Genomic DNA, 27970 nt, shown 5'->3' with positions numbered 1-27970 from the left:
ATTCTTGGGGGTGACTTCAACCTAGTATTAGACCCAAGTTTGGACCGGTCTTCACATAGGCCAATAGCTATATCAAAATCAGCAAAAGTTATTCATAATTTTATGTAAACATATAAAATAACAGATCCATGGAGAGCGTTGTTTTCTCATACACGTAAATACTCTTACTTCTCTCCAGTCCACCATTCCTACTCCAGAATAGATTTTTTCTTGATAGACTCCAAACTGTTATCATCAGTTAAAAGCTGTGAATATGAAACAATAGTACTCTCTGATCATGGTCCTGTAGCTCTCCATTTAGCTCTTGGACACAAACATACATCTAGAGTATGGAGGTTTGATAATTGCTTGTTGTTGTCTGTAGAGGAAATAAAAAAACCAAATGGATCTGTATTTATTTACTAATGATACACCGGAAATATCAAGATCTACACTGTGGGAGGCTCTAAAAGCATATATGAGAGGACAGATAATTTCATGGAGCAGCTTAATTAATCAATCAATCAATCAATTTTTATTTGTATAGCGTCAACTCATAACAAGTGTTATCTCGAGACACTTTACAAAAAGCAGGTAAAATACCTTACTCTTTGTCTGTTAACATTACAAAAGAGCAGGTAAAAAGACCTTACTCATTGTTATGTTACAAAAAGCAGGTAAAAGACCTTACTCATTGCTATGTTACAAAGATCCGGCCTATCCATCATGAGCACTTTAGCAAAGCAGCAAAAGTTACAGTGGTAAGAAAAAACTGCCTTATTAAAAGGCAGAAATCTTCGGCCGGATCCCCGGCTCATGACGAAACAGTCTTCACAGGCCTAGACTGCGCCGGGCTTGGAAAGGGATAGGGGGAGAGATGGGATAAGATGTAGGAAGAGGGATAGAGAGCAAGGGGGTGGGGGGAGGTAGACCGTCCATCAGCAATCCGGTGGGGAGGGGAGGGGGTGTGTGTGGGGGGGGTTGTTCTGGCAGGCCGCCAACCCACGATCCGGTGGGGAGGGGGTAGTGGTGGGGTGGGGGTTGTTCTGGCAAGCCGTCAACCGACGATCTTGAGGAGCCTAGGAGAGCTCAAGAGCTCCCAGGAAAGTAGGTGGTTAGTGACTGAGATTTATAGTTAGATACATGCAGTAATATGATGTACTGTATATGCACAGAGAGAGAGAGAGAGAGAGAGAGAGAGAGAGAGAGAGAGAGAGAGAGCTCAGGGTGCCAGTTCCCCCGGTAGTCTAAGCCTATAGCAGCATAACTAAGAGCTGGTCTACGCCAGCACCAGCCCTAACTATAAGATTTATCAAAAAGGAAAGTTTTAAGTCTATTCTTAAAAATACAGACTGTGTCTGCCTCCCGGACCCTGGCTGGAAGGCGGTTCCAGAGGAGAGGAGCCCGATAACTGAAGGCTTTACCCCCCATAGTACACTTGGAGACTGTAGGTACCACCAGCAGGCCTGCACTCCGGGACCGCAACGCTCTCGAGGGACAGTACGGCACTAGTAGCTCCTTCAGGTAAGATGGTGCCTGGCCATTTAGAGCTTTGTAGGTGAGAAGAAGGATCTTGAATTCTATTCTAGACTGTATAGGGAGCCAGTGCAGAGAAGCCAGGACAGGAGTGATGTGGTCCCATTTCCTGGTTCTGGTCAGTACACGAGCTGCAGCATTCTGGACCAGTTGAAGAGTCTTTAGAGATTTGCCAGAGCACCCTGACAAAAGAGAGTTACAATAATCCAGTCTGGAGGTAACAAATGCATGAACTAGTTTCTCTGCATCACTTTGCGACAGGATATTCCTGATCTTGGATATATTACGAAGGTGAAAGTAGGTTGTTCTTGAAACTTGACTGATGTGAGAGCTAAAAGACATATCTTGATCAAAAAGAACTCCTAGATTCCTAACAGTGGTGCTAGATGCCAGGCTGATGTCACTAAGGACAGTCAAATCACTAGAAAAAGTCTCTCTGAGGTTCTTAGGGCCTAGCACAATAACTTCAGTCTTGTCTGAGTTAAGTAGCAAAACATTTCTGGTCATCCAGGTCCTAACGTCCTTAAGGCACGTTTCTAGCTGACATAACTGACTGGTACCATCAGGCTTCATTGATACATAAAGCTGAGTATCATCTGCATAACAATGAAACTGTATGGAGTGTTTCCTCATAATATTTCCCAGAGGAAGCATATATAATGTAAAAAGAATTGGTCCAAGCACTGAACCTTGTGGGACTCCATGGCAAACTTTAGTGTGCATAGAGGACTCATCATTAACATGTACAAACTGAGATCGGTCTGATAAGTAGGATTCAAACCAACTTAAAGCAGTCCCTGTAATTCCAAGCAAATGCTCCAGTCTGTACAACAGGATCCGATGGTCAATGGTGTCAATTAATAAACAACGTAGAGACAAGGAAAACAAACTTACAAAGGAAATAGCAGAAATAGATAAAAAATACTCAATCTCCTCTTCACCAGACTTGCATAAACGAAAATTATATCTTCAAACAGAACTCAACTTACTATATACAACAGAAACAACGAAACTCCTTACCCAAATAAGACATAAACATTATGAATACGGAGAAAAGGCTGGAAAGATATTAGCACATCAAATAAGAGAACAAGCGGCAAAGATTCATTTCAGAAATAAGAACAGAGTCAGGACAAACTACAATAGATCCTGTAGAGATTAATAATACCTAAGAATTTTATATAAAATTATACTCCTCAGAATCTAAAGAAGACTCAACATTAATTGATAACTTCTTTGATAAATTGAACATCCCAACAATAAGCTCGGAGAACGAACAACAGTTAGAAAAACCCATAACAAAAGAGGAAATAGAAAAAGCAATACAAAACATGCAAAGCTCCAAAGCCCCAGGCCCAGACGGCTACACTACAGAATTTTATAAAGCATTTAAAAACCAACTATCACCGATACTGTTAGAAGTATTTAATGAAGCATTGATCAAAGGCTGTCTACCACCTACTTTCTATCATGCCAGCATCTCCTTAATTTATAAAAAAGATAAAGATCCGCTGGAACCAGGTTCATACAGACCAGTGAGCTTACTGGACGTTGATAATAAGATTCTTGCTAAAATTTTAGCTACACGATTGGAAGATATCCTTCCAACAATAATTTCTCATGATCAAACTGGATTCATAAAAGATAGACAGTTGTATTTCAATATCAGAAAGTTATTTAATATAATTTACACCCAAGAAACAAACGACCAGCTTCCCGAGATACTAATATCTTTTGATGCGGAGAAGGCCTTCGACAGGGTCAAGTGGGACTACCTCTTCTCGGCTTTGTCAAGGTTCAGATTCAGCACCAGATTTGTTTCCCTAATTAGATTATTATATGCAAAACCCCAGACCTCCGTACAGACAAACAATATTAGGTCCAGTTACTTTCCACTGAGCCGCTCTACAAGACAGGGATGTCCCTTATCACCATTATTATTTGCCTTAGCCATCGAACCTCTTGCTGTTTCATTACGCACAGCAAAGGAATATATAGGAATAAAAAGAGAAGGGACTGAATACAAAGTGTCGCTATACGCAGATGATTTATTACTATATATCTCCAAACCTGCAATATCATTACCAATCATAATGTCCATAATATCAGATTTTGGAGCTATCTCAGGATACAAACTCAATTTATCAAAGAGCATACTATTCCCGATAAATGTAAAAGCACACCAAAGTATTAATTCTTTCACATCCTACCCATTTGCAACTTCAGGTAAATTCAAATACTTGGGAATTAATATAACCCAAGAATACTCCAGTCTTTTTAAACATAACTTTTCAAAACTATATGATCAAACAGTACAGGACTTAGATAGATGGGCTAACTTTCCAATTTCATTAGCAGGTCGAATTAATATCATCAAAATGAATATTCTACCCAAGTTTTTATTCCTTTTCCAGTGCATTCCGATTCTCATTACCAAAGTTTTTTTCAAGAAGTTAGATTCTTTAATATCTAACTTTATATGGAATAAAAAGACTCCTAGAATTAAAAAAAACATTTTTACAGAGACCAAAATCTACAGGAGGTATGGGGTTGCCTTGTTTTCGGCTAATCTATTTAAAAAAACAGGTAGCAATTTTTGAATATGGGAGAGTTTGACTATGATTGTTTGGGCATTATGTGTGGTGTCCACCAGGGGTCAGTGTTGGGTTTAATGTTATTTATCATACACACCAATGACTTATGTGAAATAACAGATGCATTAAAGTTTGTATTATTTGCTGATGATAAAAACATTTTAGCTTCAGGGTACAATTTTCTGCACATTTTGGAAGTGATCAACTCAGAACTCAACAAAATAAAATGTTTGACTATAACAAGACAAAATTCATGGTATTTGGAAACTACAAGAAAAAAAAAATACGTAGAAGTGTGCATAGGTTCAAATATTGAAAGTACATGAATCCAAATTTCTTGCTTTGATGATTGATGACATAATTTACTCGAAACCTCACATTAAACATGTTCATAACACAGGAACTAGAGGCATTTCAGTCCTGGCAAAAGCAAAAGACTTCCTGAATCTTAAATCACTTCATATTTTTTTTACGAGATACAGTTTTTACCGTATCTTAACTACTGCTCAGAAATCTGGAAAACAATTCTTGAAAAAAAGTAATCTAGAACCCTCAGTATACTTACAAAAACAGCCATAAGAATAGTACACAATGTCTAAATTATTAAAAGTTTGGTCAAACTTAAAACTGCACAGTTAATGTTTAAAGTGAGGAATAATCTGCCGCCTCGCAACATTCAGGAAATGTTTTGTGAAAGACAGGGGGGTTACATGTAACGGGGGGCATTTAAATTTCAAGACACCTAGTTTCTGCATGACGTGTGAAGTGGCAAAAAAAGTGGGAATGCAGACAGAGGGCACCCCTCTGGAGCCAGACCTGGGGCTCACATCCACTCTCAGCACTGGTTCAGGAACCAATCTCCTTGAGAGGGGCTGGACTTTTATGAGTTGCCAAAGGTGAGAGGCGCTGGGCAGGAGTGGGGATACTCACAGGGATGTTGTTGAGCAATGGAAGGAACACTGTGAAGAACTCCTCAACTCTACCAACACATCATCCTTGGCAGAGGTCACTGAGGTAGTCAAAAAGCTCTTAAATGGCAAGGCACCGGGTATAGATAAGATTTGCCCTGAGATGCTGATGGCTTTTGACTTCTTTGGGCTGTCTTTGCTGACACGCCTCTCCAGTGTTGCGTTGAGATGTAGGACAGTGCGAAAGGCAAACTGGGGTGGTTGTTCCCATTTTTAAAAAGGGGGGCGCCCCAGTTATCGGGGTATCACGCTTATGAGCCTTCTGGGGAAAGCTTATGCCAGGGTGCTAGAAAGGAGTCTCCGGCCGATAGTCGAACCTGGGATACAGGAGGAACAATGTAGATTTCATCCTGACTGTGGCAGGATGTCCCTGTATGAGCAAATTGAAAGTTGTGTCGTGATTCTCGGCAAAAAGTCAAACCTGGGGCGCTGGTGGTGCGGTGGTAAATGTGCGCGTCCCATGTATGGAGGCTGTGGTCCTCCAAGCGGGCGGCCCAGGTTCTAATTCAACCTGTGGCTCCTTTCCTGCATGTCATTCCCCACTCTCTCTCTCTCCCTGATTTTTGACTCTATCCACTGTCATATCTCTCCAATAAAGGTACAAAAAGCCCCAAAAAAAATCTTTAAAAAAAAAAAAATCTATCATGTTTCCTTTGCGTGTTGGTCTCCGCTATGCCGATTTTGTTTGTGATTTTCATGGACATAATCTCAAGGCGAATCTCAAGGGGAGAAGGGTTTTCAATTTGGGGACCCTCAGAGTTTCATCTCTGCTCTTTGTAGATGATGTTGTTCTGTTTGCTTCTTCAGGCTGGAACCTCCAGCAGGCATTGGGGCTGTTTTCAGCCGAGTGCAAAATGATCAGGATGCAGTCAGAACCTCACGTATGAGTCCATAGTTCTCTGCCCTAAAACAGTGGACTGCTCCCTACGGGTGGGGGGTGAGTCTTTGCCTCGAGCAAAGGAGTTCAAGTATCTCAGGGTCTTGTTCACAAGTGGGGGTAAAACGTCAGCTCCAGCTCTAAGCCTGTCGTTAGGTTGATTGAACATTAGGCTGAGACAGGATTTCGAGCATGGCGGCTGCTGATGAGCCTCAGGAGCCCCCTGTAGTAACAAATGGCTGATGTCACTAAGGCCATTAATGTTTACAGTCTATGGGGACTACCCTATGATGGCATGTTGTGACGACTTTCATGCCTTACAGTCACAGGGAACAATGGTTTCACACATACAAGACCTGTAACACACATTGCAGAGCCCTGCAAGGCTCAGGTAAGGACAAACAAAAGCTGTTTGTATATATTTTCCACAGTTCCTACATTTTTTAAATTTATCTCAAACATAGTCTGCTATGAGCTCTACTTGTGCCCCTCAACCACTGGAGGTAAAAATACACCATCGTGTATCATCTGCATCATTTGCCTTCTTCAGAGTGTAGGGACGCATAGAGACAGAGAGTAATTGCTTTCACTATTAGTACTATTTATTTGTAACTTTTTGGAAGGTCTGAAATGTTTGCGCTCTAACTGGTTGATAGCCAATATTTTATAACATCACAAAACAACATACAAGAAACTACAACAGGGTCTCTGCTGGTTCTTAAAATGATTTAAACAAGTATTAAATGTAATGATGTCAAGAAAAAGGTCTGTAAAGTATTACACTTTGTGAAAAGATATTTCATTTCAGTGGTATTAAAAGGGCTTGAATTTCAGTTTCAACAATAAATGTAATAATTAGATTAGTTAAAAGAATTATCTGCAGAAGGGGCACCCAGCCAATGAGGGGCACCTTGATATATAAATCTAAGCCTACATTAAAACATTTTCTTGTTTTCACAATGGTAGGAAACAGTAAGTGTCTCATCCTGATACTTTATCTATACTGAAGCTGCTCTGTATACATTTCATTTTTCAATTGTTGTTTTGTCGTCAAAGCAGCCTTGCATACAAAGCCAGGAGGTGACCAGATCTTCAAAGAATATGAGAAAACAAACTCTCTGATAGCACAAGAAGAAATATGGTGAACATACTTTTTTTTAATTTTAATTTTTTTGACTTGATTTTGATATACTTTATTAATCCCATCGAGGAAATTTGAGTTTTACACTCTGTTATTTAGGGGCATGCTTCTCACACATAGGTCTGAATCACACACATGGTAACACAGGAACCCCCAAGGGGACTGAGGATGTAAGAAGATAAAAGAGCGATTAAAAGAGAGACAATAAGAAGTATGAGTATTAAGAAGAGATAAAAAAAAAAATTCAACGCTAGAAGCTGAAATGAAGATAAGAGAAATATTAAGAAGAGATAAAAACAGTGAAAAACAAATAATAAATAATTAAATAAAATGTGAGGTTATTGTCAAATGTTACTCCTAGGTTTCTGGCAGTGGGTTTTATATTAGCTGCTAAGGTACCAAGGCAGCTCTCAATCGATGGGTGAATTTTTATGACTCAAAACTGCTAAAATAACTGTCAATTTCCCTGCTGGTGTCTAAAATACGGTCTGGCAGATGATTTGTTGCCTTATGTCCTTGACTTTTTTGGTAAAAGAAAGTAAAAACTTCTCACACAGCTCTTGTGAAGAATCAGTATAACAATAGGGGGAGGGGGTGGTGATTGAACCTAACTTAGGATCATGTTATTTGGCAAATTCAGCTCAGTCAGTTATGTGTTTGTCAAAAAGCCTCTAGATGGCGCCTTTTAGATGCATTGTTTCCCAGACAGGTATGATGCACTAAACTTTATCCAATATTCTTCTGCCGTGGAAATACAAAGTGCTCCAAACTGGCTCGTTTTACAGAAATATTTGAAGCCAGTAACTTGATATGTCTTCTGTTGCCCTACAAACCTTAATGTTAGGTAATGGTATTATATAGTGCTATTTAAGTAATATAAGTAGAATTATTAAACCCATAACCATGCTGGTGTGCTTCAGTGGAATGAATTGAACAGATGCCACAGGTCAGAATATGTGTATGTTCTGTTATGATTTGGTTTTGTATTTTGTAGATTTTCTGAGTTTCCCATTTTTTCCTAGTGTTGCTTGTTTCCCTTGTGTGTTAATGTTTCCTTGTGTTGATGGGTTCCTAGTTTTGTCTTCAGTGTTTCCTGTTTTATTTTTTCATTTCTTATCCTTGTGTCTCTCCATGTTCTAGTGTGTTTTGTTACATTCTTGAGTTCTCTGTCTTCACTGTTTCCTGATTAATTTTATAGTTGTCCTCAGTGTTTCTTGTGTTTATTCCTGCCTCTGTGTGTTTCCCTCCAGTGTGATTGGCCTCACTGTCTTCACCTGTGTCTTGTTGGTCTCACCTGTGTTTGATTACCCCTTTGTCCATTTAGTCTCTGTGTTTCTTCCCTCGTGTTGTCAGTTCACTGTTGTAAGTTGAGTGTAGTTTGTTTGTCGATGTCAGCGTTTCCAGTGTTCCCCTGTTGCTCCTTGTTTTCCCTTTTTGGATTTTGCCTCTAGCGTTTTTTGTTAAAATAAATAGTTTTATTTTTATTTGCAATTGGGTCTACCTCCTTTGTTTTCAACACACCGTGACATGTTCTAAATAAGATTTAACATTAACCTGTTTTTATTTAATCCACAGGATCACTTCTATGATCAACAGAGTGGATCTGGATACGTGGCTTGGAGGTTGAGAACTGTCTGGCGCAACTCTGCTCAGGAGGTCAAGATATCCAAATCTACTTTTCAAGATGGCCCCAAGACTCACCGCAACATGTGTTTAAATGTGTCAGGTGATGAATGCAAGGAAGATATGTCGATGATGAGACACTCAGATGACGTGATCTTTGTGAAAGACAAAATTAAGTTAACATTTCAGCACAGACAGAAAGTTGTTCAGGACCCAGCCACAGCCTCCACTGTCCTAGTCCTTTTTCCAGGATTACTGGATACGCCAGGCTTGGTGAGAAATAAAATAAAAATGAATAGGTGAAATCGCAATCAAAATTTTCTCTTTTCTTTTAATTTGTATATTTTTTCAAAATCATATATTCTTGTTTTAGATCGACCAAGACTTCACAATGCATTTTGGTGAGGACATATCTGGCAAAATGGCCAACATTATTCAAACCAAGGATCATCGCAGATTGCAAAAATCTTCCTCAAAGTGCGCATGTGGATGCGCTACTATGGCTGCACGATTTGAGTCTGATGATGGCAGTACGTGTGAATTGGACATTAATTTGCTTAGTTTTGGACCATACCAGTCTTTTTTCATGTTTCCTACAAAACAGGTATACTTAACATTAGAACTAATCATCGTCCAAATCTCCAATGCAGGTTTTTTTTATCGATGCTCAACTGATCGTGTTAAACAACCTTTTTAAGGCATCCACTGTTTTCTATCAACTTTAGTGTGTTTCATGAAAGTCAACTTCGTGACTTAAAAGTTGCATAAATAAGGTTTAATGACAACCCCATCACCACCAAGATGACTGGATGCATTTTTACTAATTAATAATTTGTCTGCACCTAGATATTCACTTTGATGCCAGTCCCAAGGAAGCTTTAAGTCTCTGAAGGTTAACTTTTACACTGTAATGGAAACTGTGACTGCATTGAAAGTAGAGAAAGAGGTGTGATTTGAATAATGAGATGTATATGTGACTTGTAATGAAAGGGCTAAAACAAAGAAACACTACTTTGGTCTTTAAGTGAAAGTAATTATGGTGTCAATTGTCATTTCCTAGTATGGGACTGTGAGGTTGCTGCCATCCTTTCGCTTCTTCACCTGTTACCTCCAACATCCCAGGGCAAGAAGTCTTCAAAAGTTGGTGCATCAGAGGCTGCTGACCACCTGATGAAGTTCATGACGTTCTTCAAATTGTTAAGTATATCACTTAAGATGTCCACTGATATGTTGTTTTCAAGGGCAAGCAGTCTTTGACAGGGCTTTTTATTTTTTCATATTTCAGCAGACGAGCTTGTTGTTTCAAAAGTTGGTCCTCTTCAAAAGTAACTAATATTGTAATATCTCCAAATTTTAATAAATGTAATTTGTTCCCTTTTCTTCTCTCACAAACTGGAGTTGCTGCCTTCAACAAGCGTTTCAAGGCACATTGTGCTTTTGCTGTGTCCTATGATGAGGTGTATGGAGTTAGATCAGTCTCAATATTCACAAATGTATTTCAATGCACATACAAATATATTTCATTCTATATAAATGTAAAACAAATCCACAAATAATAAAATTAGATTCACAAATGTATTTCTGATTCACACACACACATTTATAGTTTTGTATATATGTAGTAGAAATCCACAAATATATATGTAGAACATTTCTACACATATATTAGTGAATGAGGTCCAATGACACTGGAATATTGGACAACTAAGAAGACAACAAAATGCATAATACATTTTTTTTTTTCGATATCCATGCAAAAAGACTGCAGGATTTAAAAATTTACTTTTTACAGTCTAAAACATGAAAGGCAATTATTTTCATTATTTTAGCCTTTAAAATGTATTTTAGCTTTTACAATTTAAAAATATTTTTACCGTACATAACATCAATACAATATATTATAATGCTGAGTTTTCTGCTTATAATAGGGCTTTTATTGTCTTCATGGTCTTAATTGGACTAATGACTGTTTCATTAAAGCAGATGAATAGGTCACCACTCCAGTTTGACTTTAAAACTCTGCACAGCAATTTCAAACAGACGCCTAGCTAACTGTGAAATATATTCAGCCTTTAGATTATCATTTTAATTAATCTTGCTCACTTGGTCGTGTAATTTAAACATTTGCTGGGTTTGCTGGATGGAGAAAGGCAGAGGTAGATAGAGGATGAAGGGTTGAGGATGGTGGTGTGTGACAGGGAGAAAAGGGGGGAGCTGTGTCAGTGAGTCTGTGTGTGCAGGTGCAAATAAGTATCACCTTCAAACTAATAGGCCTGTTGCTATTCTCTGCTCTCAAACCTTAGAATGTAAAAGAGAATGAAATGGGAAAAGTTGGATGTAGGATGTAATCACTTACCAATAAAAATATCAGTCCTTTTTACATATTTTTCATGCCCATTGCAAATTATCTTTTCCCCTTCTTTTTTATTTTTTGACATTGTTTGCCTTTATATAGGACAGCTGACGAGAGAGGAAACTTGGGGAGAAGAGAGTGTGGTAGACATGCATCAAAGGGCCAGGAGTCAAACCTGCAACCGATGCATTTAGGACTAAAGCCTCTGTATGTGGTGCATGCCTGCTCAACTGACAGAGAGTGCCACTTTATTCATTTTTTTTAAATTTTTTTTCCATTTCATTTTCATTCTTACGTTCTTGATATTTGCCTATGTTTTTAAGGAACTGTAAAGCCAGTGGGAACTATTTTTTTTGTGATTAACAATTTTTATTGTTTTTTTTTTTCAAGACATGACAAAATAGGCATACAATGCCCACCAAACATACACTTAAAACAAACATAAGAAAAAACAAAAACAATCAAAAAACAAAACAAACTGTCATCACCCTGCACCCATCTGTCCTTGGTTGTTAATGTACAATAATGGTCCTTGATCTATAGTGGACATAGCCTTAATAACTGCAGCCATAACATCAGTACCAGTGACAACAATAAGCCAACCACATTACTTATAAAACAGGTTTAGTCAGCATTAGTAAAAAGATAAATAAAATAATATAGATCGCTTAATATATACATTAGCATATATGCGTAACCATACAAAAGTAGAATCTGCAGGCAAACTTTTCAGAGAGAAAAAAAACAAATAATAAATAAATAAATAAACTGTACTGGTACGCAATTGTCCACAAACACTCAGAATTTGCATCTCTCCACTCACTGTATCACCCATTTCAGGGGCCTTCTAAGAAGGATATGTAAATACATATCCTTAGATCTGTACTCTAGGAAGTGGGGCAAATGCCTATGTCTGTATCGGCTAATGCTACCATGCTCTGTTCACCAAAAACTTTGAACGCTTTGATAAAGCTTGAACCACTGTTGGTTGTGGTTCTCAGTACTTTCCCGCTAATCCTGTACCCAGAATGGATGTCATCCAGGGTGGCTGCCAGGATGTCCAAGGTGTGAGATCTTCTTATTTGCTTGCAAGCAAGTGCAGCTTATTGTCTTTCTAGTGTTTCCTCATCAATCCAGTGAGCGGTGACTCTCTTCTGGCCATAGGTGTAAATGCTGTACTGTGTCAATGGATCCTGAACTTCCTGTCCTGTAGGAAACAATATGTTAAAATTCATAATCATGTGTCATCAACCAGGGTTCTTAACACCGGCGCCCCAAAAGGGTGTGTCCTGTCTCCTCTTTTATACTCTCTTTATACCGACAACTGTTTATCCCATTCAACATCAGTCAAACTATTACAATTTGCAGATGATACCACAATGGTGATGAATCTATTTACTGGAGTGAAGTAGAACAGCTGGTGAGGTGGTGTGAGGACAACAACCTAATCCTCAATACATCTAAAACCAAAGAGCTCATGGTTAACTTTAGAAAGAAGGCAGCCCAACATCTCCCCCTCTCCATCAACGGCCAGGTTGTTGAGAGGGTCTCCTCCTTCCACTTCTTAGGTACCACCATACACCAGTCCCTCTCATGGGACCGGAACATCAGTCTCATTGTTAGCGAAGCCCATCAGAGACTCTACTTCCTCCGTCAGCTGAAGAAATTCAGGGTTAGCCAGAAAGGTATGACTCATTTCTATTGAGCAGACATAGAAAGCGTGCTGACCTTCTCTATCCTGTCCTGGTATGGCAACATGACCAGCCAGGATAAACAACAGCTAGAGAAAGTAATGCGCAGAGCCTCCAAGATCATTGGCTGCAGTCTGCCTACCATAGCCTCACACTATAACACCAGAATCATCAGGAAGGCTAGAAACATCATCACTGACCCCCCTCACCCAGCACATCACCTGTTCACTCTTTTGCCATCAGGGAAGACGTACAGAAGCATCCCCATCAGAACATCACGCTTCAGAGATAGCACCTACCTCCAAGCCATACGTCACTTAAATATGGCTTAACCTTTTTTTTTCTCCCCCTGTTACCCCACCCTGCACGTAACAATAGACTGGCTCAAGACCTGAACAGCCTCTACTGCAGGTTTTCAGACCCATCACCCACCCCATTCACACCACTCAGTGATCTACCTGCTGCCCCCACAACGCTCTCCCCTCTGACCCCCCACCTGCACTGACGATCTGTGAAGAGGAAGTTTGCCAGCTCTTTCAGAGTCAAAAGATCAGGAAGGCTCCAGGACCAGACGATGTGTTCCCCTCCTGCCTGACAGTCTGTGTTGAGCAGCTGGACCCCATTTTCACACAGATCTTCAACACATCCCTGGAGCTGTGTGAAGTGCCCTCGTGCTTCAAAAGCTCCACCATCATCCCATGGTCACTTTACATAGCAACCTCTGCCACCAGTGTGTGATTTTGAGTAGTCAAAAGGCTAGAAAAGTGCTATAAATCTCAAGTCCAATTACCATTTACCATTTGGCAGAGTCAAAGGCATGTTGACAATCATTGGTCCACACAAAAGGATTGTTTAGACAGCCCGAATGAATCAGTGGAGCTACTACAATAGAAAAATTCCTGTAGAGGCACCAGAAATAGTCAGCAAAACCTTGGAACCTTTTGAGTTCACACCTGGTGGTAGACACAAGGTATGACAGTATAATTCATCTACCTTTGCAGTCACAGGGGGGCACTTTTCCCTTGGCCCATCATGCTTCCCATGGTAGGTCAAGATCGCCTTCACACAGTTGCATTTTGGCCAGGTTCAGAATCAAAAAAAGTTTTAGCGGAACGAGTGAACAAAGTTTTCAGTGTTGTTATGGGGTCATACCAGCAGGAGGAATATACAACCATTCAAGTACAGATTACAATTAAATGTCATCCAACACCAAGTTCATGAGCTGTTGAAAAGTGTATGGCACATTTTGCATCCCAAAAGTCCTCACAGTGTATTGCAGGAAGTGAACTAAGGTGACAAAGGCAAAGATTTCAGAACATTTTTAGAGGAACTTGCCAGTTACCCTCCAACTAGCTTTGTTACATAGGTGGCTGCACCTAAATTTAGTCGTCCATACGAGGTACAGGAAATGAGTCTGGCACCTTGACCATACGCCACCTCCATCAGCTCCCTTTTTGGAAGAGGCTCTGCCGACAATAATGTCATGCTCCAACACAATTTTCTTAAAGGCACATCTCCAAGAAGAGTTGGATAGGATTGAATCCAATGTTTCACATCCTCCTTTTGGGTGTCTGAAAGGTAAGAGAGGTAAGTATCCAGATTGTCAAGGAAGACATAATTTGGTAACCTAACGTTAAATTTTGATATATATATTTGTAGCTTCTCCCAGTAATCACAAGGAGCGGCAATGGGAATCATAGAGCTAAAATCATCAGTGTAAAGAGAAATATGATGATTAGTAGAGTTAAGAGTAATTGGTTTAATATTTTTTGATTGGCGAATACTCTGAGCCATTAGTTCCATGGATAAAATAAACAATAAGGGGGCGATGGGCTCCCCTTACCTACTTCCTCATGATATTCTAAATGGAGGAGAGTATTTTGAACCTAGTCCCATATATTTTAAGACAGACCAGAGAAATAACCGTTCTAGATGATCAAAAGCCTTCTCGGCGTCAAGAGAAAGAAGCTGAAGAGACATTTGTATTGGATGAGGAATTAATAATATGGAGAAGACGGCTTAAATTATCTGAAGCAAGTCTTTTCTTCACAAAACCAATTTGGTCTGGGTGGATCTACTTGGGTAGAAATATTTCCAAACAACGAGATAATAAGACGATAATACTTTGGAGAATAATTTGACATCAGTGTTAATCAGCGACAGGGGGTGCTAATTGGAACAGTGATTCAGATCCTTACCTCCCTCAAGGAATAGATTACCTTCGGATGGACAGCCTGATGGAAGGCCATTAGGCCAGATCAGTTCAGGTAGGCGCAGGAGTCAGCAGGACCTCAAACAAGGGTGCCAGAGTGTGCATGGCCTCAGATGAGGGCACAGAAGTTGACAGGGCATCAGACGGGGGCACAGGAGTGGACAGAACCCCCAACGAGGGAAACAGTTTTGTCTGTTGAGTCAGCAGGGCCTCCCACAGAGTCACAGGAGTGGGCAGGGCCTCCCACGGAAACACAGGAGTCGGCCGGAGTCCCCACCCCCCCAATGCTGTAAACCTAGGGGGCACTGTAAGGAATATAATTCTACGATCACTGCCTTTGTCTACAATGGAGATCTTAGGTTTCTTGTCAATAATAATAGTTACTTCTTTTGTTTTGTTCAGGAATGCAGAGAAAGCAGCAACTTTATAACGGTGATTTCCTAATCTATGTATATCTCTTTCACGTAAGTGAGTTTCTTGTAACATAGCAATCTCAATTTTATTACTTGCTAAAATATCAAAGCTGCTGGCCCGTTTAGTAGCAGTGTTAAGACCTTTAAGATTACATGAAAAAATAGCTAATGAAGACATTCTGATTTAAAAGATTAAAGTGTGATTGAAGTATTTCTCTCTTTATTCAGTGAAGCCCAGACTCAAAACAAAACAAATACAAGGCCCAAAATAAGTTCCACCCTTTGTCGACAAACACAAAATTCGGTTGGTATCCCTCCCCCTGGACCCTTCCCACCCTGCATAACTAGCATAGGGATGCAGCATAGCTAAAATGGCAACCCTTCCCCATAAGGTCCTTTTATTACCTACTAATTTGTGTGTTGGACTTTGGACTGTAGAATGTTCTAGTTTGAAAAATATATACATAAATAATAATAATAATAACAACAACAATAAAGATTAGTTGGTTATTATAATAATTTGGAGGCAACCTCAGAACTATAATAATAATAATAATACAAGTAAAACGTAAAAATGTATTAATAATAATAAAGAATTGACATTCCACAAACATAGATAAATAAACCAATTGAACTATGCGTTGAAGGCTACAAACATTAATTGTCCAATATATAAATGTTGTCTCTTGTAGCACATATAGCTTTCCAACTGTAGGCTGCTTGAAAAGTACCTGGTTTTAGTAAGTCACTGGGTAGATCAGACGCTGGTTGGAGGAGCACCCTCATCATCTCCATTTATATGATGATTAAAAAAATCTTGCTTATTCTTTGCAGTTGAAAACCATAGACTGTAAAAATAATGGACGGGACGAGCTCCCCGGTGGAGTGAAGCTTTTATTTTTAGAGCTCCCCCTGCTGACTGGCTGCAGTATAGGTCATAAACCATGATAACAGATGGGATGTGGGTCAAACTGTAAAGGTAAAATACTTGTCACATTTTTTTCCAAACCTAAACTCTGCTGTGATCATTAGTTATTATCACCCTACATTGTGTTCAAGTGCTCATTTTTCTGTGATGTTTGTTTTAAATAAGTTATTTGAGGTTGAAAAACGGGATTTTACATTTGACGATGATTGACAGCCGCCGATCTTGCGTAGCTGTCTTTGTGAATAGCAAAGCTACGTAGCGAAGGAAAGCCGAGACGCCATTGAACATTTCCACTCCGTGTTTGTCTCTCTTGGACTGACAGAGTGAGTTGTTCTGCTGTAAACACATCTAACCAACCTGTGGGATTTAAGGATATCTGTGTTAACTTGGTAAGTTGAAATGTTTGTTTAATATGCTGTTCGGGGGTAATGTCGTTAGCTAGCTCGCTAACACTAAAGTAGGCTAACGAAGCTAACGTTATGGTGGCAATAATATGTTACTGATAGCTGGCTGTGACGGACATTTTTTTTTTTTTCAGTAAAGAATCGGGGGGGAATCCTGATAAACTATGCTGGCTGTGCTTCATGATACTACAACTTAACTGTGCTCGAGATTCATATTAATGAACGATCAGATCCGTAGTAAAATGCAGCATATAGTTGCGCATCACCGACAATAACTTTACTTTACGGTCTGTTAAAGTAAAATAGAATATGTCCTGATGGTCTGCATTATTAATAACATTAACAGTTGGTCAGTCTGCTCAGTGTGCACAGACTGTAAGAATAACAGGCTCGACTTTCTTCCACTCCCCGTGATGCTGCTGCGGGGCTGAAATTTAACATTAATATTTGGAAGAGGCAGAATATTTGTAATATGTGTTCAGATAACACTGAAGTTATTATCTGGTTCAATAATGTCTCTAACTGTTCAAAGAAAAGAAACAGAACGGACATGTTAACATCAGCAGCCGACAGTGAAATGTAATATGAACCAAACATGATTTGTATAAGGACTCAAAACGGGCTGATCATATTCTATTAGAGTCTATAAGACTTCAACAGGTTGACTTTAATGTTAATTTACTTTAGTTAATATTTAAGACTTCAACAGGTTGACTTTAGTGTTAATTTACTTTAGTTAATATTCAAGACTTCAACAGGTTGACTTTAGTGTTAATTTACTTTAGTTAATATTTAAGACTTCAACAGGTTGACTTTAGTGTTAATTTACTTCAGCACACTACCAGGAGTCAATTCAATAGTTTACAGTTGATTTGTTGTGACTTTAGTTCAGCTTATTCAGAATTTGTTCAGAAATACTCTTCTTGCTTTGCTCCATGATTATGATGCATATGCTATATAATAACTTTCCTGTTATTAACACTATTTCTGTTCAACAAGATTAATTTCTATTTAAAATGCTCTTTTGGATATTTCATTATCATATTTGTCTGTTATAACTTTTTAGTTTTATACTTAAATTTGAACCTCTCAAATAACAAAGCAAATCTCAAATCTTTTTGAGGAATTATAGCTAAAAAAATTAATTCTACTTTGCTTACAGTACATCCTCTGATAAATAAACTGAAGTACTTTGATTGCATTTCTGTGGTGTTCCTGTAGGTGACCATGATGCAGCCAGACTGAAGCAGCAGGTTGTGAAGTTGGATGCCATCATCTTGTCTTTGCAGTGCTGATTCTGAAGAGAACGCCTTCACATAGGACTCAAAGGTAAAATTATCTTTTATATGATTTGACCGTTTTATTGTATCAAAGTAATTTTAGTAAAAATGTATATTCTTTCTTAAAATGTAAGGAAGACTAGCAGAAGATTTTAACAGCCTCTATGATTCTGCAAGAAGTCTAGTTCATTTTTTAATAGTTCTTCTTTCTGTCTGGAAATCAGTGCCCAAAGGAAACAGCAGTCCAGACTCTGATTCCAGCTCCGGTGAGGTTCTGCACACAAATTGGCTGTCTGATTCGTTTAATGGGTAATTACCACACAACACCAAATAAGTACATTGAATTGACTTTTTTTTAGCTAAATACTGAAGCTACTTCTGCATATTTCTCATGAAGCACAAGAATCCAACTGACTGCAGTTTCTGCTCACAGTGCTGAAATCATGTCTCACTGTTTAAGTTTCACAGTTGTACTGTGAGTTGTTAGAAATAATAAATCAACAGGAGACACTGTGGTGCAGTGTGTGGTAAAATTATTACATTCATGTACGAATGAACACAATTTTTTCTGCAGGATTGTTCTCTCATTCCTTATCTGCAGCTGCAGTATCCTGTTTTACCACTTTAACTTAATCATCACACCTCATTATATTGGACCGCCTGCACTCAACGCTTTTGTGAATAAGAATGGTCAAAAGACGTTTCACACGCCCCCTTTCTGTGACGCGCTGAGAGCCTTAAGCAGACCGCCTGAGTTAACAGACAAAGTTCATAATCAGCTCATGCTATCAGATATCTTTATCTGGGGCTTCTGGCTTTCTTAAAGAAAGCCTGGATATGTTGAACTTGCTTCAGATACAACAAATGACCCAATTTACTGATCAATAACCTAAACAGCCAAATACCGCCACCTAGTGTCTAAAGTGAAAGTGAGACGTGAGACTTGGAGAAAGAGATTCGGGTGAGAGGCTGTTCCCCAATGCTCCATATAATTTGGTTTAAATTGGTGTCTTGGGCGGATCGCCCAAGTATATTTCTGGCCGCTGAATTATATTTCCGACGTGTTTTTATAATTTTTTTTATCTATTCATAAAATTGCTGTGTGCACTAGAGAGCGAGAGAGAGAGCAGGGGAGAGGAAAAGAGAGAGTGTGCGAGAAGACCATAGGGCTCCGTGCAACATGGCGAGTAAATTTCAGAGGGTTATCCGCCACAGTGCGGGTAATTGTTTTACCCATCATTCATGTATAGAAACTACATGAGTATTAAGCACTTTTGATGTAGCTGCAGCTTCTTTTCCCTGCTCCACTCTCTGGAGTGCCACCACGTGCACCTTTTTACTATTGTGCAACAGCACACAGGTGATCCGTGATCCATACGGACCGAGTCGGGAACACACGTGATCCAGTCAAACTGTCGGTTCGACTTCGTTCACTCTCACCGTGTCTGCAGCTAATTTAACAATAACAACGTCATCTGACAGCCTGCTGTAGGCTAGTCTGTGAACATCTCCACTCAGATTAAAGCAGATTAAAGGAGTTTGTTGCAAAAACTAAATACATTTATAGGGATAAACATATTTGATATAAGTATAAACGTAAAATTAAACTATATCCTAAGATAAGAGTACAAAAAAAAAAAGTGCGGGAGGCAGCTGCTTTGGCTGACCAATATGTTTCAACTCATCACAGTGTTTGGGGGGATGCGCGTAGTGGTGACAGTCATTGGGATGGCATTGATGTGCACCCAGCGTTGCCGGTGGGAGGAGTAATCAATCAATCAAACAATCAATCAATTTTTATTTGTATAGCGTCAACTCAAAACAAGTGTTATCTCGAGACACTTTACAAAAAGCAGGTAAAAGACCTTACTCTTTGTCTGTTAACATTACAAAAGAGCAGGTAAAAGATCTTACTTATTGCTATATTACAAAGATCCGGCCTATCCATCATGAGCACTTTGGGGGGGGCGTTGCTCTGGCAGGCCACCCAGGAAAGTAGGTGGTAATGACTGAGATTTACAGATAGATACATGCAGTAATATGATGTACTGTATGCACAGAGAGAGAGAGAGAGAGAGAGAGAGAGAGAGAGAGGAGGGAGGAGCTCAAGGTGCCAGTTCCCCCGGTAGTCTAAGCCTATAGCAGCATAACTAGGAGCTGGTCTACACAACCACCAGCCCTAACCACAAGATTTATCAAAAAGGAAAGTTTTAAGTCTATTCTTAAAAATACAGACTGTGTCTGCCTCCCGGACCCCAGCTGGAAGACGATTCCAGAGGAGAGGAGCCCGATAACTGAAGGCTTTACCTCCCATAGTACACTTAGAGACTGTAGGTACCACTAGTAGGCCTGCATTCTGGGACCATAATGTTCTCGAGGGGCAGTACGGCACTAGTAGCTCCTTAAGATAAGATGGTGCCTGGCCATTTAGAGCTTTGTAAGTGAGAAGAAGGATCTTAAATTCTATTCTAGACTGACTATATAAAAAGACTATAGGGAGCCAGTGCAGAGAAGCCAACACAGGAGTAATGTGGTCCCTTTTCCTAGTTCTAGTCAGTACACGAGCTGCAGCATTCTGGACTAGTTGGAAGAGTCTTTAGAGACCCACCATAGCACCCCGACAAAAGAGAATTACAATAATCCAATCTGGAGGTAACAAATGCATGAACTAGTTTTTCTGCATCATTTTGCGACAGGATATTCCTGATCTTGGATATATTACGAAGGTGAAAATAGGATGTTCTTGAAATTTGCCTGATGTGAGAGCTAAAGGACATATCTTGATCAAATAGAACTCCTAGATTCCTAACAGTGGTGCTAGATGCCAGGCTGATGTCATTAATGCAAGGCAAGTTTATTTATATAGCACATTTCAACAACAAGGCAATTCAAAGTGCTTCACACAAGACATCAAAAGCATCATGACAGAGGAAAGAAAATAAACATTAAAATAGAACATTTAAAAATCACTGAAATTATAAAATCTGAACATGTGTTCAAATAAAAATAATTCAAATGAAATTAATTGAAATAAATAAAGTAAAAATATAAAAAGAGTTAAAAGTTACAGTGCACAGAGTTAAAATTTAAAATCTTATTAAAATTGTTTAATGACAGACAGCTGTAAACAGGTGTGTCTTCAACCTCGATTTAAAAGAGCTGAGAGTTTCAGCAGACCTGCAGTTTTCTGGGAGTTTGTTCCAGATATAAGGAGCATAGAAACTGAACGCTGCTTCTCCGTGTTTGGTTCTGACTCTGGGGACAGAGAGCAGACCTGTCCCAGACGACCTGAGCGGTCTGGATGGTTCGTAATTAATCAGGAGGTCACTAATGTATTTTGGCCCTAAACCTTTAAGCGCTTTATAAACCAACAGCAGGATTTTAAAGTCTATTCTCTGACAGACTGGGAGCCAGTGTAAGGACCTCAGAACTGGACTGATGTGATCAATTTTCTTGGTTTTGGTGAGGACTCTAGCAGCAGCGTTCTGGATCAGCTGCAGTTGTCTGACTAATTTTTTAGGCAGACCTGCAAAGACACTGTTACAGTAATCAAGACGACTGAAGATAAAAGCATAGACAAGTTTTTCCAGGTCCTGCTGGGACATAAGTCCTCTAATTCTTGATATGTTCTTCAGGTGATAGTAGGCTGATTTTGTAATTGTCTTGACGTTAAACAGAAGAGGCCCCAGGATGGAACCCTGGGGAACTCCACAAGTAATTTTTGTTACCTATAGACACGAAGAAGTCCCTGTCCTTGAAGTAGGATTCAAACCAGTTTAGTACTGTGCCAGAAACTCCCACCAAGTTTTCCAGTCGGTCGAGTAATATATTGTGGTCAACTGTGTCGAACGCAGCACTGAGATCAAGTAAAACTAAGACTGAGGTTCTGCCACTGTCTGTGTTTAAACGGATGTCATTAAACACTTTAACCAGAGCTGTCTCAGTGCTGTGATTTTGTCTAAAACCTGACGGGAAGACATCAAAACAGTCACTCAATGTCAAGAAGTTATTTAACTGTTGAAAAACAGCTTTTTTGATTATTTTACTTAAAAAAGGAAAATTTGATATAAGCCTGTAATTGTTCATTATTGACTTTTCTAGATTGTTCTTTTTTAATAGTGGCTTGATGACTGCTGTTTTCAGGGCCTGTGGGAAGACACCTGAGAGAAGAGACAGGTTTACAATTTGTAACAGATCTGGAGCCATGACTTGGGAAACTTTTTTGAAAAAACCTGTTTGCAGAATATCAAGACAGCAGGAGGAGGGATTTAATTGTTGTATAATGTCCTCCAGGTTTTTAAGATTGATTTGATTAAATTGTGTCATGGTGCTTAAGTTGGTTTTAAATGGACACAGCACATATCCTGATCCTGATGATGAGTTACTGACAGTTTGTCTAATTTTCTGGATTTTTTCAGTAAAGAAGGTGGAAAATGTATTACAGGCCCTGGTAGAATGAAATTCAGATGCTACTGACACAGGAGGGTTTGTTAGCCTGTCGACAGTAGCAAACAGGGCACGGGCATTATTATTGTTTCTGGTGATGATGTCAGAGAAGAAAGATTGCCTTGCATTGCTCAGTTGTGATTTATAAATCTGAAGTCTCTCTTTGTAGATGTCATAATGAATCTGGAGATTAGTTTTACGCCCCCTGCGTTCAGCTTTTTGACAATCTCTTTTTCCGTTTCTTACCAGTGTTGAATTTCTCCATGGAGATTGTTTCTTACCAGAGACAACCTTCACCTTAGTGGAGCAATGGAATCAATAACATTTGTGATTTTAGAATTGAAGTTATCTACCAACTCACTGACTGAGCCCCAGGACAGGGCAGCTGTGGAAGAGAAAATCTGGTTAAATATTTCACTGGTGTTTTCAGTGATACACAGTTTTGTGATCACTTTTGTTTGAATACTTTTGTACACTGACATAGTACTCTCAAATAAAACACAGGAGTGATCAGAGAGGGCAACATCTGACACAACAACCTTGGAGATGTCCAAGCCCTTGGAGATGATTAAGTCCAGAGTGTGCCCTTTGTTGTGTGTGGGCTCTGTCACGTGCTGAGTCAGCCCAAAGCTATCAAGAGTGTGAAACAGTTCTTTAGTCCCTCTGTCCTGGGGGTTATCAACATGGATGTTAAAATCACCAACGATAATAACACAGTCAAAGTCAATACAGATCACAGACAGCAGTTCAGTGAAATCATCGAAAAAGTTTGCAGTTTTTAGGTGGCCTGTAAATATTTAGGAACATGGCTCTGTGGGTGGACTGAAGGGCCACATATTCAAAAGAAGCAAAATTTCCAAAAGATAATTGCTTACATTGGAAGGAATCATTAAACAAAACTGCAACTCCTCCTCCTCTCTTACGCACTCTAACCTTGCTTACAAAACTGAAGTTGGGAGGGGTTGACTCGATAAGAACAGCTGCACTGTTATTTTGATCTAACCAAGTTTCAGTTAAAAACATAAAATCAAGCTTGTTCTCAATAATAAAATCATTGATTAAAAATGATTTCCCTGCCAGTGATCTAATGTTTAGTAGAGCCAGCTTTAGGGTCCTAGAAGCTTCATCTGCTAACGTTTTTGGGACAGGTTGTGGCTCAAAAGGAATGGATGCTAAGTTTGACAAGTTTGCAAAATCACATAACTGCCTTTTGTTTTTTGGCAGAGTCCCCTTTATTCTTCTATTACCTATCATCGCAGAGATTTTGGAATCACAGACTGGGAGATGTTTAAGCAGGCAGCCACCTACAACAACCACACAGACATTGAGGAGTATTCTGACACTGTTACCTCCTACATTAGCAAATGCATTGCTGATGTCACCACCACCAGAACCATCACCACCCGGGCTATCCAGAAGCCATGGCTGACAGGAGAGGTACGCGGGCTACTGAGGGCCAGGAACACCGCCTTCAGAGCTGGGGACGCAGCCTGCCTGAGAACAGCGAGGGCCAACCTGTCCCGTGGCATCAGGGAAGCCAAACGCAGCTACACACAAAAAATAACCGGTCACTTCAAGGACAGCAGAGACGTGCAGAGCCTGTGATGTGGTATCCAGACCATCACGGACTACAAACCCAAGCCACAGACCTGTGACAGCAACACCTCTCTGCTGAACGACCTCAACAGCTTCTTTGCCAGGTTTGAAGCACACAACAGCACGCCCCCACAGAAGACCACCCCCCCTCCCCACGACCAGACCCTGTGCCTGACTGCAGCCAGCGTGAAGAGAACCATCTCCAAGATCAACACCCGCAAGGCTGCAGGTCCAGACAACATTCCTGGCCGTGTGCTGAAGGACTGTGCAGAGGAGCTCAAAGATGTCTTCACGGACATTTTCAACGCTTCTCTGAGTCAGGCTGTTGTTCCGTCGTGCTTCAAAGCCACCACCATCATACCCGTTCCAAAGAAGCCCTCACCATCCACTTTCAATGACTATCGACCCGTTGCACTGACCCCCATCGCCATGAAGTGCTTTGAAAGGTTAGTCATGGCCCACATCAAATCCACCCTCCCCGCCACCCTGGACCCCTACCAGTTTGCATACCGAGGTAACAGATCCACCGAGGATGCCATCTGTTCTGCTCTTCACCCAGCCCTCACCCACCTGGACACCAAAAACTCATACGTCAGAATGCTGTTCATAGACTTCAGTTCAGCATTCAACACCATCATCCCTCCAGCAGCTGATCGGCAAACTGGACCAGCTGGGGCTCAGCACTTCCCTGTGCAACTGGCTGCTGGACTTCCTCAGCGAGAGGCCTCAGACAGTGCGGGTCGGTGGCAGCACATCAAAAACCACCGTCATGAGCACTGGGGCCCCCCAAGGTTGTATGCTCAGCCCCTGCTCTTCACGCTGCTGACCCACGACTGCACTCCATCCTTCAGCAGCAACCACATTGTGAAGTTCACGGACGACACAACAGTGGTTGGTCTCATCTTCAACAATGATGGGACGCACTACAGGATGGAGGTCAGCCAACTGGCCACATGGTGCAGAGACAACAACCTCTTCCTGAACGTCGACAAGACCAAGGAGGTTGTTGTCGACTTCCGGAGAGTCCCCACTCCTAAACCCCCACTGACCATCGACGGTGCTGCTGTGGCGAGAGTGAGCAGCACCAAGTTCCTGGGGGTTCACATCAGTGAGGATCTCTCCTGGACAACCAACACCACATCACTGGCCAAGAAGTCCCAGCAGCGCCTCTACTTCCTCCGCAAGCTGAAGAGAGCACGAGCCCCCCCAACCATCATGTGCTCCTTCTACAGAGGCACCATCGAGAGCATCCTGACCAGCTGCATCACTGTGTGGCTTGGGAGCTGCACTGCTGCCAACCGCAAGACCCTGCAGCGCACAGTGAAGGCTGCTTATCGGTGTCCCACTCCCCTCTCTTCTGGACCTCTACGGTATCCGCCTCACCCACAAAGCAACCAGCATTGTGTGTGACCCCACCCACCCCTCACACAGCCTCTTCAGCCTCCTGCCATCGGGGAGACGGTACCACAGCCTGCGGGCCGGCTCCACCAGACTGGGAAACAGCTTCTTCCACCAAGCTGTCAGGAAGCTTAACTCTCTCCCCTCTCTTCCTTCCCCCCCCTCTGCCCCCACGAACACTGGATGTTGAAACCCCCTCCCGTTTGCCACCAAGAACTCTGGAATAATAACTAATTATCAATCCGTTTAATGCACACTGCACATATTGCACAAGTTTACTTTTTCTTAAAATTTTATTTTATTTATTTTATTTACCATTTTGCACAATTTAGAATTTATTACTGTAAATATTATTTATCTTATTTTTACCTCATTTTATTTTTATCTTTTTACCTCATTTTGGTTGTATTGCACCGCGGGTCGGAGACAAACGCAATTTCGATTCCACTGTATGTCTGGCATATTTTGAAATTGACAATAAAGTTGACTTTGACTTTGACTTTGGAATCTACTGACGTGCAGGGCCTGAGCTTATCCTGGCGAGAGTCATGACTGCTGATATCCTTGCAGCCTGGACCCAAAACACATCAGTTTGACCTCTGAATGTTCTGCATTTCATCCTTATCAAGCTGAGGAGACAAAACATGACGCACCCGCGGATCGGACAGGGGGGGGTGAGAGCTGTGTCGGAATGGGCGATGGTGGGCGCCATCGGGTGTTTATGGAAGAGAAAAAGGGAGAAGGGAGAAGGGCGGGGGGTACTTTTTAATCCAGCATTGACCAGCTCCTTCATCTGGTCAGTGAACTCCAGGTGGGGGGAGGAGGGACATAGGGTGATTAGGGAGGAAGATGATGATCTGATCGGAGTTCAAGGGGGCAAGGGCGGTGAGACTTCACAGGTGTTGGTGAGGGGGTCGAAGGTGGATGGAGAGCCCTCCTCTTGGTTCCAATGTCTCTCCTCTTTAGGTCTCTCCTCAGATACTGGCAGACGTGATTCTTGACGAAGGCTGTCATCCTGCTGTGTTTTGTATTTCTTGAAAGCTGTTTTCTTTTGTCTCTTGTCCTTGGCAGAGAGAACTGATGGTTGAGGCAGGGAGTAAAATAGGTTAGAGGTGAACAGTTTCACCCCTGACATGTTCAGGCAAAATCCATCTGCCTTAAAAAGATGTCTGCGTTCCCAGAAAATGTTAAAATTGTTAATAAAATTCACTGAATGGGCATTACATGCAGTTGTAAGTCAGTTATTCAGTGCCAACAACCTGCTGAATCTCTCCTCTGCTCTTCTGACTGGTGGTATGGGGCCACTGATAAACACATCCACATCCAAGGGGCTGACCATCTTCAGCAGACCAGTGAAGTCCTGTTTCAAGACTTCAGATTGTTGTTTTGTGACATCATTTGACCCAATGTGCAGTATGACATTCTACACAGTCGGGCCACAATATGCAGGATCCTTTCTGTTAAATCAGAGACCATATCTCTGGGAAAACACAGTACTTCTGTGTTTTTACCGCACATCCTTTGTACATCTTTAACAGCAAAGTCACCCACAATCAGAGTTTCAAGCCCAGGCTTTAGCTTTCCCTGTAGCCTTTTACTTTTTGATACTTACTGTTTTCAGTCCTTACCCTGGTGTCTGAGGATGGAGAACCAGATGAAGATCCAGGGCTCTGCAACAGAGGGGAATATCTGTTCTGTAGTTCCACATTCATTTGTGGGGGAGGTTTGTTCCTAACCTAGTTCCTAACTTGGTCTGTGGTAGGGGAGGAGAGGGAGGGGTGTGACATTTTTGATTCAGCATTATGTGGTCGTCTTAAAAATACAGAAGCTCTTAAGAACTTCAGTTTGTTGAGCCATTTGAATGTCTCTGAACAGGATAAATTGGCTGGGCTTATTCGCAGTTTCCTGGAGTTGTTTGGTGACACTCCTTCCCAAACGCACTTGTTAGAGCATGACATATTGGTAGGGGATGCAAAGCAGGCAGCGGCTCTATCGTGCTTACCTGCTTATAAGTGTAAGTGTTTAGATGCTGAAGTGAGGAACATGCTAGAAATCAATATAGCTAAGCAGTCATTATCTAGCTGGGCTTCCCCATGCTTGCTTGTCCCTAAGTCTGATAACTCTCCCAGGTTTTGTTCTTATTTTCACAAGGTCAGTACTGTACTGTCACCTAGCCTGAGGCGTTACCACTGATGTGGATTTCCGTTGTTGATGATATGTTTGATGATGAAGAAATTTGCCGTTGAGACTGACTTGCTTTTAAACAGAATTATTTATTAACAAGTTGCAGAATCACTGAACACGTCTGCTCAGGAGAGTCAAGAAGCCAATAATGATCTCTCTCGAACATACATTGAGAGTGCTATTTATACATAATGTCACAGGGCACATGAGGACATCTGTTTCTTGTTCTTGGGTATCTCTCTGGACACAGGGGTACCTTTGTTCACATTCCACTGTGGGGGATCCCATCTTAGATTTAGGCATTTCCTGGCAACTCAAAGAACATTACCGGTCTCAAATATAATTAC

The 27970-nt window shown here is 40.9% G+C and overlaps 1 long non-coding RNA gene across 1 annotated transcript; it reads right to left on the bottom strand.

Annotated features, from left to right (window-relative positions):
* Positions 1 to 487: 487 nt before the first annotated feature.
* Positions 488 to 19959, bottom strand: LOC132992719 (uncharacterized). The gene is made up of 2 exons (XR_009676362.1): positions 19865 to 19959; positions 488 to 665 (listed from the first exon to the last, which is right to left on the bottom strand). It is a non-coding gene; the product is annotated as an uncharacterized LOC132992719 (long non-coding RNA).
* Between the last annotated feature and the right edge of the window lie 8011 nt (positions 19960 to 27970).

This window comes from Labrus mixtus, chromosome 17, assembly GCF_963584025.1.
Source record: "Labrus mixtus chromosome 17, fLabMix1.1, whole genome shotgun sequence".
In the NCBI taxonomy this organism is placed as follows: Eukaryota; Metazoa; Chordata; class Actinopteri; order Labriformes; family Labridae; genus Labrus; species Labrus mixtus.
Note: the sequence above shows the minus strand (reverse complement) of the source record. Positions and strands in the feature narration are given on the sequence as shown.